This window comes from Equus asinus, chromosome 20, assembly GCF_041296235.1.
Source record: "Equus asinus isolate D_3611 breed Donkey chromosome 20, EquAss-T2T_v2, whole genome shotgun sequence".
NCBI lineage: Eukaryota > Metazoa > Chordata > Mammalia > Perissodactyla > Equidae > Equus > Equus asinus.
The window spans coordinates 48,337,425-48,351,294 of record NC_091809.1 but is presented as its reverse complement, the minus strand read 5'-3'; the positions used below and the strand labels follow the sequence as shown (position 1 = coordinate 48,351,294).

Sequence of the window (13,870 nt, the reverse complement as noted above, 5' to 3'; positions counted from 1 at the left end):
ATAAGTTACAGCCGTGGCGGGCGGCCTAGGGAAGCAGGGAACGGGGGCAGGGGTTGCTGCTGAAGTCAGGTCTTCCCTCCTCAGTTCAGTTGTTTTCCTTTTTTGGTAAATGTCCAAGATTAAAGCCCCCAAGGAAGGAGGTGATGTGGGATTAAATCTTCACTTGAGGAAAAATGGACAGGGCTGCAGGAAAAGTAAGAATTATATGGGAGAGAGAACACCGGGATTAGGGACAGTGGGGGCATGGCCACGGGGAAGGGGATAGTGTAAGCTGTAATTGTTTGGGACTTTTTCTCAGGCCTGATGTCCACATAGCTAGTCAAGTTTTACTACCTTAAGGGTCTACTCTGAAGTATTCGAAGTTCAGACAACCCTCCCCTAAAAATATGAAAGGCAACCTTGGCTGTCTCTGCTGAGATTTTTTTAAACATCAAATTCTAAGCCCAAATGTAATTTCCTTTCCCTTATGGAATTCTTTTGCCCATGGGGACCACCTATGAATACTAGAAAGATACAAGTAGATACATTTTCCCTTTTCCCCTGACCTTATCCCCTTTCTACTTTCCTTGGAGATCATCAGGAATGCCAAAAGTAGGAAAAAAATGTGTAAACCTTTGCTCCTTAGAAATATTTTGTGGCCAGTCCCCAGATAGGATATCCCAGGGGACCCGAGAACTCCAACACCCAGCTGGATCCCACCTCCCCAGTGAAATCTTCCATGAGCTAACCTGACCCATGTTGTTTTTCCGCACTTGGTACAGAGGTAGTAGTTACGGAGCTTGAGCGTATAGGCCTCGGTGAGACAAATGGGGTCTGACCCAAGGTCTGCAACCTTCAAGCTGTGTAAACTTACCCCTTTAAGTCTCTGATGCTCTCTATAAAATGGATTAATCATAGCATGTGCTTCACAGAGTGGCTGTGATTATTGAGAAAATGTATATCAAGTACTTAGTACCATGAGCGCTCAATAAAGAGTGTTATTTATCTTTCTTTCTTTGCTTTCAGAATTGGGAAGCATCAGAGAACTCTGTTCCACGAGTCAAATGACTGAAGTTCTCCTTCCAGCTTCATCACTAAATAGCAGGGTGACTTGGATGGGTCATTTTATCTTAATCTCTAAATTTTTTAACTTATAAAAATGGGATGATAATTTCACAGATTTGTTATGAGAATCCAAAGACAAAATGGATGAGAAAGTGGTTTGAAAGGTACTGAGATGTAAGATATTAAAAATTGGAAGGAACTTGCTGAGAGGTTATCTAACGCGACTTTCTACCACCAATCAAGACTCCACATGGATCTTTGAATAGTAGAAAAATCATCCTCAAATGGCACTGTTTCATTGTTGGCAAATACAGGGGTTTTAAAAATTATTTTTAAAAATATATTTAACAGATATTATGGAGCACCATTTTTTTTTTTTTTTTTCCAGCTGCCATGATTTTTCTGGGAGTGTAGCAGTGAGCCAGACAAACGTGGTGCTTGTCCTCAGGGAGCATACATATGGTGCAGTTTTAGAAAAATCTTCCTTTCATTGAAATGGAGTGGATTTCATTAACATTCAACCATTGATTAGTTCTGCCCTCTAGATCAATAACCACCACCATCTCCACATACACACCCACACTCACACACGCATACACACACACTCAAATACACAACAAGCCTTCTCAATTTCAGCTTTCTTTAGCTGTTCCCCCATGAGATACATGAGTCAGGATGAGCAGAGTCCTCCTTTGCTTTTTTCCATCCCCCGGAGATTAAGGAATTTACATGTGGTTCCAGAGTTATTGTTTCCAAAGAAAGAATATAATAGTTACGGTAACACTAGCTACGTAACCACTAAGCCCCCCAAATCTGGCTTAGCACAGTAGAAATTTGTTTTCTCATTCACCTAACAGTTTAATACTGGAAGCCCTTCCAAATGGTGATTAGGGTTCAAGATCCTTCAGCATTGTCTCTCTCTTCATATCTAGGGCCTTGAAACCCTCTGCGTTCAGCTGGTGGATGGGAAAAGAGAGACTGAAGGAGGGACACCTACTTCTTAAGTTCCAGAACTTGAAAGTGATGCACGTCACTTCTGCTCACATTCCAGTGACAAGAATTCTTGTCGTATGGCTCTTCCGAGCTTCTAAGAGAGGCTAAGAAATTATAGCCCCTAATTAGGTAACTATTTGCCAGCATCAAATCTCCAGTACAGAAGCTAGCTATCTCTGCCATAAATAGGGCCAAATTTACACCAGTAAAAGTAACATTCATTTGAGGTCTACGTGGGTGGTCTTTGGAAGAAAACTGTCACTGCGATAAACTTATATTTCATTTTAGGACCTTTTGCAAATCCTTTTCTGTCAAATTTGCAGCATAGAGGTTATCTTTCTCCCCATGTTGTGAAGATAGCAGAAACTGAGCAGAGTAGAATGTCAGAGGCAGCAGAATTTGAGAGCCAAGAATGAACTTGGGACTGGCCCTTTTCTTATTCTGGCCTCTAGGATAGGCACATGGGACAGAAATACCAGATCAGGCAGGAATTAGAGGGAAGGGACTGAGAGAAAGAAGATGAGTGAAGAGGTGAATGCAGGAGAGCTGGAGCATCCATGGGGGATGCCTTCTCATGCTTAGGTCCCACCCCTCCTTGTGGTGCCAAGGGCCAAGTAGGCTTCGACAATCAACACTCTACTTCTCTTTTCCTCTCTACTCTTCCCCCTTTCTTCTTTATGGCTTCGGAGTAGATCACTTGAAACTTTTGCAAAAGAACTTTGTGAACGTCAGTGGGATCCAGTGTGTCTTTTGATTAAGAAAGGTAGGTGAGTGATATTCGGAATGGGTGGAGAGTAGCTCCATTCTTTGGTCTTATGTCAGCATTAGCTCTCACTCTAAGTTTGAAATAATCAAAAGTGAGAAATAACCACCAGCAGATAATTACCCAGCTTGAGAGATATAAAGTCATTTCTTTCAATGCTTATCTCCTCAAAGCAATCACTAGAGATACATTCCAAAAGCCATGAGAGTTTCAAGCCCATTATATTTTGACCACCTTCTTGTTCATGCTCATATTATTTCGAATATGGCATTGGAATTGAGGACAATTATCCTGATGTGTATGGACAGTTCAGTGCACAATAGGTTAGGATTATTAACTCTCTTACGCAGGACACTACATTTTTATTAACGTCATATTAGTTTTGTTGAGAGTCATGTACCATATTATTACATAATGAGCTTACAGTCAACTAATCCCCTATCGCTTTGTTTTAGATGAATTTCTGGAAAACTAAGGCTTCTCCCATTCTGTGCTTGCACAAATAATTTTGTATCTAAGGGTGGGAATCTTAAATGTAGCTCTGATAAATTCCATCTTGTATTTTCTATCCCATCCTTCTAGTCTGGCTTTTGAATGTAGATTTTGTCATCCAGAGTTATTAGCTATCCCTCCCAGCTGGGTGCCATCTGCAACTTTGATAAGCAAGCTTTCTCCGCGATTTAGGCAGACTCTGTGATGGCCAAGTTTCAGCAGACTACTGTTCTGCATAGACTGCTGTTAAAATGAGCTTGTATCCCTTTGCCTATATTATTCAATGAAAGGAAAATTGGTAGGCCGGTCAACTTACAGTTAAGCTACCATCTGCAGACAAAGTTACATGTAAAAAATTCAAATTGACGTTATTTTGATTTTTGTATTTCTCCTAAAAGGTGGGAGAGTATATCAGGAAAATGCTTTTTGGTTGGCCTTCCCATATCCAAAGCAAAACCCTTATTTTCCCACTCAAATCAGTTTCTCCCCTAGTCTTCCCCATCTCAGAAAATGATGATGCCATTCTTCCAGTTGCTCAGGCCAAAAAAGTTTGGTGTCATCTTTGACTCCTTTTTTTGCTCTCCCACCCCAAATCTAAGTCAATAGCAAACTATTTTGGATCAACCTTTAGAAGGTATCCAGGACCTGATCATGTTTCATCACCCCAACTGCCACCACTTTGTCCAAGCTGCCATCATCTCTTGCCTGGATTATTACAATAGTCTCTTCACTTGTATCCTATTTCCATCCTGGCCCAACTGGAGTCTCCACTAACAGCCAAAGTGGTTCTTTGGAAAAACTAAGTCAGATCAGGTCACTCCTCCGCTTAAAACCCTCTAATGGCTCCCAGCTCACTCAGAATAAAGTTCAAATGACCTACGATGATCTACAGCATCCTAAAAGATCAGGCCTCCTCTCATCTCTAAGATTCCTCTCCCAATACTCCCCCTTGCTCACTACGCTTCTGCCACAGCGCTGGGTGCTCCTAGTCTATCCTGTGCAAAAGCCTTTTCTATCTGGTGTTTTCCCTGCTAGAATGTTCCCTTCCTAGTTATCTGCAGAGCTCACTCCCTCACTTCCTTCAAGTCTTCTTATGTGACCTTATCAGTAAGGCATTCTTTGACCATCCTATATATAAAACAGCACGTCCCCTCTGTCCTACACATTTTTTTCTCCTTATTTTATTTTTTTCAATAGCATTTAGCATTACCTAGCATAGTGTACATTGATTTCTGGTTCATTGTCTCTCTCCTCTCACTGAAATATAAACTCTATGAGGCCAAGGGCTCTCTTCAGTTCACTGCTATACTCCAGTAGCCAGACCACGCATAGCACATAGAAAGCTTCCAATAAGTATTTGTGGAATGAATGAGCAGATGGTATTGGCATAGACTCGAAGTCATCTCTCTGATCTCAGTTTCCTCAGCTATAAGATAATAAATGTTCAGTGAATTTCAAACTCCCTCCATCCCCTGGCTAGGGAATTCTTCCTTTAAGTGAATTCTTAAGCAAGAATCAAATAGACAATTTCAACCAGAAAATCTCCACTTTTCAATGATATTAATTAATTATATTAAAGTGAGCTCTTCTCGTTGAAATGAGGGTAGAAAATCAAAGACCCCCAATCACTGTGGATGCTCCAAAGCTCCCTTAGGAAGAAAGTTTAAAAACCACGAAAACAAAATATTCTATAACTCAATCATTATGATAATTATGAGCTACCAGAAGTCATTACAAAGAATAACTGTGATATATTATCATTTATAAGATTTTTTAAAAGGGAAACAATCATTTTTTAAACCTTGTTTGAGTTTTGAATTCTCCCTTCCCGCCCCCTCCCAACACTGAGGCAGGGGGTGGATTAGATGATCTCTGAAGGTCTTGTTTCAGGATAAAGGCTATATGATGAAAGAGGAGCAGCTGGGGGTGCTGTAATGGGCGCTCCTGCCTGAGATGGGAGAAACGAGCTGTGGAATTTAGGGGGAGGTGCAGCTGAAAATTCTAATGTGACTCAACCCATCACTGAAATGGAGGAACACCAAGACTTCAAAGTTAAATGCAGATTCAATTAGAAATTTCACTAAAATTCCAAATTACAACCATTTCCCCCCTTAAACGACAGAATTATATGGCGATGCAGAGAACCTGACAGGTAATTTGGGAAACTAAAGTTTCCTTGGACTCTGTAGTTAATGGAGAGTTTAGCACCAATTCCTGTGTAATTTGCACTTCTGAGAAGCAGAATTATTATAAAGTCAGACATCTTCAGTACTTTCAACTCTTGGATCTGCCGGGCTCTAAGATGACCAGGAAGGTAGAAGGACTGAGGTCAGAGGTTGCCATTTCAATATCTGAGGCTGCCCGGCTCCCCCAAACTGGCATTTGAACTGAAGAGTTGAAAATTGGAGGTGACATTCAGAAGTCTCTGAAAATTATAACCCTGACTTCCTCCTTGAAAAGCTTATCTGAATCCTAGCTTATCCTTTGATGAGGTTACTGCAAAAGCACTCTGCTCTGAGCTCTTGAAAGATAACAGTCAGCGCAAGTGAGGCCTGGCTGCCTCCCTTGGGGGAAAACAGTGGCAGATGTAACAAGCTGGGGACACTAATTAAACGGTCTGGGCAACTTTCTGGGGATGAGGGAGTCTGCCCCTTAAACCTTTTCTCCCTGGGCTCCACCAGGGATTGATGCCCTGAGTGCATGGGGCCCCATTAATAGAGGGGGCCTCCCACTGCTGCCCCAGGAAGAAGGCATTTGTGCCTAAAATGGGGTCGCTCAGGAGAGCATGGCTTTCCCCTGCTCCTCAGGTGGCTATTCTGCTGTCTTTCTGCCAAACAGGGATGAGAGGGAAATGAAGAGCTGCGACACCAAAGATCCCTCCTTCCCCAGGCATCATTGAAGTCTCAGTGGTCCCGAAGACAAAACCACCGTCAACGCTAGAATCAAGGCTCCTGACCCCTTTGAGGATGCAACTGGAGTCGTCCCTGGTTACTGCCACCTACACAGGTTTACCCCTTCTCTGAACTCCACACTGCTTAGGGTCTCTCATGCTTATTTTGGCCTTTCCCATGATTATCGAAACGTTTGCTTGTGGCTACCTGAACTTTCTAGCTAGCTGGTAGCCTTCATGAAAACAGGGACCATGTTTTATACTTTTACTGCTCCTAAAGCTCCTTGTATGTTGCTGAGTAGGAAATAGTTGCTCACTGAGTACTTTTTCAGCAAGTATTTAGTGATGGCAATCGTTTTGTAAGACGTGGCACAGTCAGTAGGAGGCCCCTGGCCACCGTCCTGCCTCCTCTGCTTCCTTCTGGCTGTGTGACTCTGAACAAATGACTTCGTCCTTGTAGCCTCAGCTTCTTTACCTGTCCTGAGGGGACAGAAAAGCCAGCCTTGACTATTTTATGACACAGATGTTGTAAAAGGTGAAGGGTTGAATTAATGCCTTTGGTTGCTGGTCAAATTATGATTTTTGTTTATAAGCACGTGGGATTTAGGTTAGACTTTAGACACCTCTCTGGGCCTCAGTTTTTAATAATATTTATAATAATTTATACTTGTTAAGTGTATTCATTGTTCAATAAATATGCAATGCGTACCCACTGCATGTACAGTGTTGTGCTACCTGTTAGGGACTAAAGGATGAGACCTAAGTTCTAGCCCATGTCCTTCAATCTTATACTTCACTGAGAGAGATAAGGTTGGCAGACAACTAACAGATGGAGTAAATGCTTCTGTATGTAAGGGATGAGATATATATATATATATAAAATATATATCATATATTGTTATATTGTATCAATAATTATTATGCATTATATTCAAGTTGCATTAATTCTGAAAATTTGTACCTATATGATTTCAAAAGTGTCAAACCGTAAAAACATTTGTTTCTTTATCTTATAAAACACAAGTCGACTTGATTCGTAGGTGGTTTTTCTATATTAAATAAACAGTGGGACCAGCCTGGCAGTACAGTGGTTAAGTTTGCATGCTCTGCTTCAGCAGCACGGGGTTTGTGAGTACAGATCCCGGGCATGAACCTACACACTGCTCATCACCCCATGCTGTGGTGGCATCCTACATATAAAATAGGGGAAAATTAGCACAGATGTCAACTCAGGGACAATCTTCCTCACCAAAAAAAAAGCAGTTATTTTGGGAAGAAACAGAAATATGTTCTTCATCTTCATCTTCAAAGTGAATTTCTATATGGGAAAAGGATGGTTTTGGGACACCCACAGCCAGGTTCACAGATAAGGGGTCAGTGGACAGCTCAAGTGACAGCCCAGACCCAACTCCAACCCTATATCAAACCTACTGATGACTGAGGAGAGTTGCATTAGATGAACCCCCAGAAACATGGCTGTGAAAGGCTCTGTGCTAAGAAAGGGAGTGGGGAGCAGGAAGCCCCAGGAGGGCCTGTTCTGGAGCAAAGACTCCTCAGAGCTGAGCGTCCAAGTTGAGCAGTAAACAATCATTGACTTTGCAAACAGTGCGTTCTTTCTCAAACCAAAGAGTAATCTTCTTGTGTGCACAGCATGGAAAGGACAGTTGGTCCCAGGATGGTCTTTTCATCCACGGCTACACACACAGATAACAGTTATTGTCAGTACTGCCATTCTCTAAAATAAATGACAGATAAATACAAATCTGGGTAGCACACACATAGACGCACTATCTTCATAAAGTCCTTGTGGAATATAAAACTTTAATAACCCAGATCACAGGTATGGTCGGAAAAATCTGTAAATAGTGTTTTAAAGCAAATGAACTAAAGTTTGTGGCAACTGTCCCATTCATTCACGTTGCATAAATTTTGATTTCTTTATGTATATTATCAGTCTTGTACTCCCCAAAATGCCTAGAACAGCGTCTGGAAATAATAGGCATCAGCAAAGTAGTTTTACAATGTTGTCCCTAAATGTTGCTAAAATCGCTAAAACAGTAGTGAAATATTCAGTCATATTATTCTGTTAAACTTCAATCAGTTGGTTTGGCTAGTTCTTTTCCTTTCTTTAGAAGGTTATCTCATGAGAGCATATTTTTCTGTTTTATCTGCTGGTGTATTTTGAGTGCCTAGAACAGTGTTTGGCATACAGTGGGTGCTCAATAAATATTTGTTCAGTAAATGGTTGAATGAATAAAAGTTTGTTGAATGAGTAAATTGATTTCAAGTCACTGTTAACGAGTAAGGCAGCTTCTGCACTAGTTGAACTGAAATGCCGATTTGCTAGGCAATGAAAGTTCATTCTTTTATTCATTTCTTCTCCATTTATTTACTTATTTTTTCATTCATTCAAAAAACAACTATTTAGCATTGACTATGTGCAAGTCACCGTGATGGGAGACACAAAGATGGACAAGAAACATTTTGCACCATTAGAGAAGTTATAATGATATTTGTGTCATGGAGAGAGGGGTGACCAAGTATAACAATTGGATAAGGATTGAATTACGAAGATAACCTCTCAGGGGTCCTGAATTCTGAGATTCCATGATTCTATGATTGAAGTGCTGATTTCAGACAGTTTCTGTGATATAAACAACCTGCCATTATTGAGATTTAAAAGTTAAACACTTTCAAAGGCAAGGTCTTTATGAAGAAAGCGTATTTCAAGTGAATTGCTATCTGGAAGCTAGATGATCATTGGGCTGCCCTGGGTTCTGAGCAGCCTCCAGGTTATTGGGTCAGATGCTGCTTTCCGCATTTTTTTCTTCAACGTATAGCAAGTTTAACACAATAGTGTTTACAAAATAAAAATTGTATCACACTGAGATTTTTCTTGTGCTTCCCCCTTATCACTAAGCTTGAAAGACCAAAAGTATGATACTTAAGGAAACTTATTCATGGATCTAAATATACAGTGTGTGCGGCTATGAAAGACAGATAAATGTTGGTTAGAAGATTACAGCATCTTTAAAAACTGTGGCTTATTAAAATCTACAAACTTGACCTGTAAGACACAATTAAAAAAATCCATACAGTTTCTCAAAATAGGTTACAATATAGGAAATGTTTCATGAAACTACTGCGATACTTCCCAGGTCTGTGAATAATATTAAAAACTGAACAATCTGTTTAAATCATACTTACACTGTTTGTACACACAGTGGTCCGAGGGGCAGCCCACATCCAAGACGGCTGTGGCTCTAATGGGCAGCCATCCTGCAGAGCGGGTCACCCCCTTAAGCACCTGAATTCTGCTGAGTCACCGTGGTTCTGCTGCTAAAACATGGAAAGGGTGTGTAGAAGCCATGGCCAGGCTAAACTTAGGGAGGATGACAGATGCAATTCAAAAGCTCATAGAAGTTCCCAGCAGGCAGAATAATCCCTTCCATTTGTATGGACGTGAGTTTCTAAAGCGCTTTTGTCCTACATCATCTCATTGGCTCTTTTAGGATACCTGTTTTTGTTTGCTCCACCCATCTCATTGAAGAGGCCACCGAATCGTTAAGTGGGATTGTCGTTAGGCAAGGCAACGTGATTCATCAACGGAAGAGCGGGAATATACCTTTTCTTCTACACCTCGAAGACTTCTGTGTTGGATGCTATGACTCTGAGGGAGGACCAGGAGTCCTTTCTAGGCACAGAGTGAAGTTTCGCTTGCCTGAAGATGGGAGTATACAATAATACAGGCCCCGTGCCCCAGGACCCTCCTTAACGCCAGACCCAGACAACATTTCGTCTGATCACTCGTGTGGCCTGGGCCCACTGGGTCCCAGCAGTCCCATCAGCTGACAGCTGGAGGAGAGGCACTTCATCTTTTATGCTTGTCAACTCCACGAATGGATTAAGGTATTAAGAGAGGACGGCATCCGGGAAACTTTGGGCCACAGCCAGGGCCAAAGGCATAAATGGAAGGGACAGATGGGGTTGGAAGATAAGCTCTCTGCCTCAGTCATCCAGAGGAGTGGCAAGTGCAGCTTTTCTGCCCCAAATCATGTTGGGTTGAGCTACTCTGGAGTAACCAGGCCCATCTGTGCCATTTGTCTTTTGAAGCCACCGCTATGGAAGGCCACCTCAAAGGGTATCAAGGGCATGTGCCTAGAGGCCTTTGCAGTGGAGTCAGAAATCCTGGATTCAAGTGCCACTTCTGGCCTTTGTAGTCTGTGTGGTCTTGGGCAGGACACCAGAAAGTATCTGTAAAATGGAGATAAAATGATATCCTTCCATCTACATCACTGGATTTAAAGAGGATAAATTAAAACAGCATTTATGAAAATTCCTTGTAAACATTCATATGCTGTCAAAACATGAATGTTTTCCCTGGGGCAGAAAGGCATGGTGAGTGGTCCTCAACTAGCCCCCCCACCTGCTGCAGGGTCTAGCATTCCCATCCCAGCCACTGGCCCGAAGATGGACAGGAGCCCAGCCAGGTTACAGCTGAGAGCAGAACTTTCAGACCTCCCAATGCTGGCTCATAACCCGAGAAAGAGAAATAGGACCAATAGGCGCAAATTACAGGGAGACAGATTTTGGCATCACATTAATTACTGTAATAATAACAACGAATATATATTGGATGTCTGCTTTGTGTAAAGTACTCTGCCAAGTTCTTTGCCTATATGAACATTTAGTATGTTAAACAAGGTTACAATCATTCAATACATATTTATTAAGCAGATACAACATATCAGGCTCTGATATAGGAACCAAACCACAGAGGTGAAAAGATAATAGATTCTGTCCTCAAGAAGCTCATGGTCTCATGGGGTGACAAATACACATATACAATACAATGTATAAAAGATATAATGGGAATATACTTTAAAAAGTCAAAGGGGTGGAGGACCCAGGTTTGCTAGGAGATGTCAGGCCAGATCAAAGGAGGTGGTCCCTGTGGAAGGACACATTTGCGACCAAGGAAGGCTAGACCTGCTCATATTATGCAACATTGTGAGAAAAGAGTCCCTCAAATAATCAGTAGGAAAATAAATATTGCCCTGTATCATGTAGGTTAAATTAGCTGCTCCAGGGGCCAGATAATGACACAAATAAGATTGTGCAAAGCGAGATATTATAACGTATTTCATAAGCCGCAGTGATACTTTTGCAGCTCATGAAAAACAAGATAATGTCCATAAAAATAAGATATTATGGCAAAATCGGTATTAATTACTAGGAACCAAAGTGCGCTGCTTGAGGCTGTAAAACTTTTAATATTCCAGAAGAAAGCAGTTCGAGTAACAGGCTAACCACGATCGCTTAATCACTTGGCAGCTTCCCAGCCTATCTTGGTGAACAACAGAGGGGAGGCAGCAGAACCGGCCCCAAACAAACAGGCCCGTGAAGCGTTGCTAATTTGGCTGAGATGACGGGGTGGGGTGAGGAGGGCTGAGAGCAGACAAGTGCCCTTCTTGCAATTTACCTTCTCACTGTTGATGAACTGGGCTCGGCAGAAAGCCACTGGGTTGGCCTCTTTGGGGCCTTTGAGATGCAATGGGCCATTCGTTCCTTAAGATCTGCCTTTCCAGGTGCTGTTAATACAGATGAACTACACGGGTCCTCAGTGGGGATGGAAATTTATCCTCTTCCCTGCCCCCACCCTCCTTTCAGCTATAAACACACACGCACAAGCACACGCATACACACACATATGCACACACACATGCACACACCACTCAGTGCACAGAGCTCCTACCTTATGTAAAGGTCAGGCTCTCTCTGCTTCTATTCCCACACTTTGAATGTGAGACCAATTTGGTGACAGCCTCTCATGCACCATAAACGAAATAGAAACATATGCACATGCAGCGATAAAACAGATCTGAAACGACATCCCTGCCGCCTGTTGGGTGGCAGCTGAAATCAGACATCTTAATGTATGATATTATGGGAATTACCCACATTAAGATAAAATATCTGGATTTAAGTAACTGTCTTTTGCTCTGAATTAACTCGGAGACTGAACTCAGAAAACAAAGGCAAAAGAGTCGGGGCTAGGAATTTATTTCACAGCCACCGTGCCTGGCTGGAGCTCTGGTGGTGGCACTGTGCAGGAATGCCAATAGGAACGGGATCTGTTTCATCCCTGAGTTTCAAGCACTTAGCAGATGCCCAATGGCACTGTGCAGGAACGCCAATAGGAATGGGGTCTGGTTCATCCCTGAGTCTCAAGCACTTAGCAGAGGCCCCAAAATATAGTAGGTCCTTTAAAAATATTTGCTGAGTGAACGGTGAGGTGTGGTAAGTCCTTTCTCAACCACCTAGTACATTCTCCATTCCTGCTTCCCCCTTCCTTTCCCTGTACCTCTTACAGCAGTACAAACCTCTACTTCCCTCACCTGGTTGGAAGCTGTATTGCAGCACCATCAGCATTAGCCCCTGGCAGGAAGGTTCCTTCTCTTAAGGGTTTTGGAGGACTTAATTGTGTCCGTTCTATTCCTAGGAGTCCCTTTTCTGGCAATCTCCTTTGTGGGCTAAAGAAGCAGGTCTGAATAGGAAGAATGAAGTGGTTTTGTAAGCTGGTGTGCAGGCAGAAAGAGCGAGAGTTTCCAAGGATTCTCTCTGTTGGTTGGCAAAGGACTTCAGTCATCTGGGCTGATGATCTGGTGTCGCTCCTCTGGGCTTCAGAATGGATCCGGTACGACCTCCAACCTTGCGGATGTTCACTTGTGCAGCATTTGGCCCCACGCTCCTGGGTATCTTAGATTTCCTTGGGAAAGACAGGTAGGTGATTTCCATTCTTCAGCAATGTTTCTTCAGCCTCACTAACCCCATTGCACTTCCTTAGATAGGCCAGAAAAAATAACTCGTGGTTAAGGTATAGAGTATCCCAAGGGGCCCAAATGATTGCTTTTTCCAGGATGGGCAAGTTCATTGAGATTTGAAGATCGAAGTTGAGACTGACCTTTGAATCTTTTTAACAGCTATGGATGACATCTCATAGGGGTCCTGTACTGTGTGACGTGTTGAGAGGGTGGGTGAGACAGGGGGAAAAGAAGCAAAAGAAATAATCCTTACTCACAGGAGTTACTGTGTGAGCCATAAAGATATATGGACATGACGCTATATAATCAATTGTAAATAAATGGTAGAGGTGAGAGATCAAAGGAGGGGAAGAGAGAGGAAGAACTGGTAGACAGAAGATCAGGGAAGAGTTCATGGAGGCGATAAGTCTTGAGGATTGGATTAAATCGAAGAGTCATTTGGGAGGGGCCAGTGAACAGAAGGAGGAGATTGTCACGTGGATGTTAAGATATTGTGATATTGACACAGGGATAGACTAATTGACCAATGGATCAGAATAGAGAGCAAGCAACAGATAGGCTCATATATAGAAACTCAATATGTGATGAATGGCCTTACAGATCCCTGGGGAGAGGAGGGACAACTCAACAATGGGGCTGGGACCATTGCCTGTACTTATGAAAAATAAGTGAAATTGGATGCTAATGAATAAATCATAAAAATAATTTCTCCATACACTAAAGACTTACTGGTGAAAGGCCACGCTTTCAAGCTTTTAGATGTAAATAAAGGAAGTTATCTTTGTGACTATGAGGTATGGAAGATTTCTTAAACAAAACACAAAAAGCATTAATGGTGAATTAAAAGACTGATAAATTTAACCA

At 42.2% G+C, this 13,870-nt stretch overlaps 1 long non-coding RNA gene across 1 annotated transcript; it reads left to right on the top strand.

Moving 5' to 3' along the window:
* The first annotated feature begins 892 nt into the window (after positions 1–892).
* On the top strand, positions 893–8,358 carry LOC139041218 (uncharacterized). The gene is made up of 3 exons (XR_011496041.1): positions 893–1,085; positions 1,977–2,166; positions 6,131–8,358. It is a non-coding gene; the product is annotated as an uncharacterized lncRNA (long non-coding RNA).
* Positions 8,359–13,870: the final 5,512 nt, after the last annotated feature.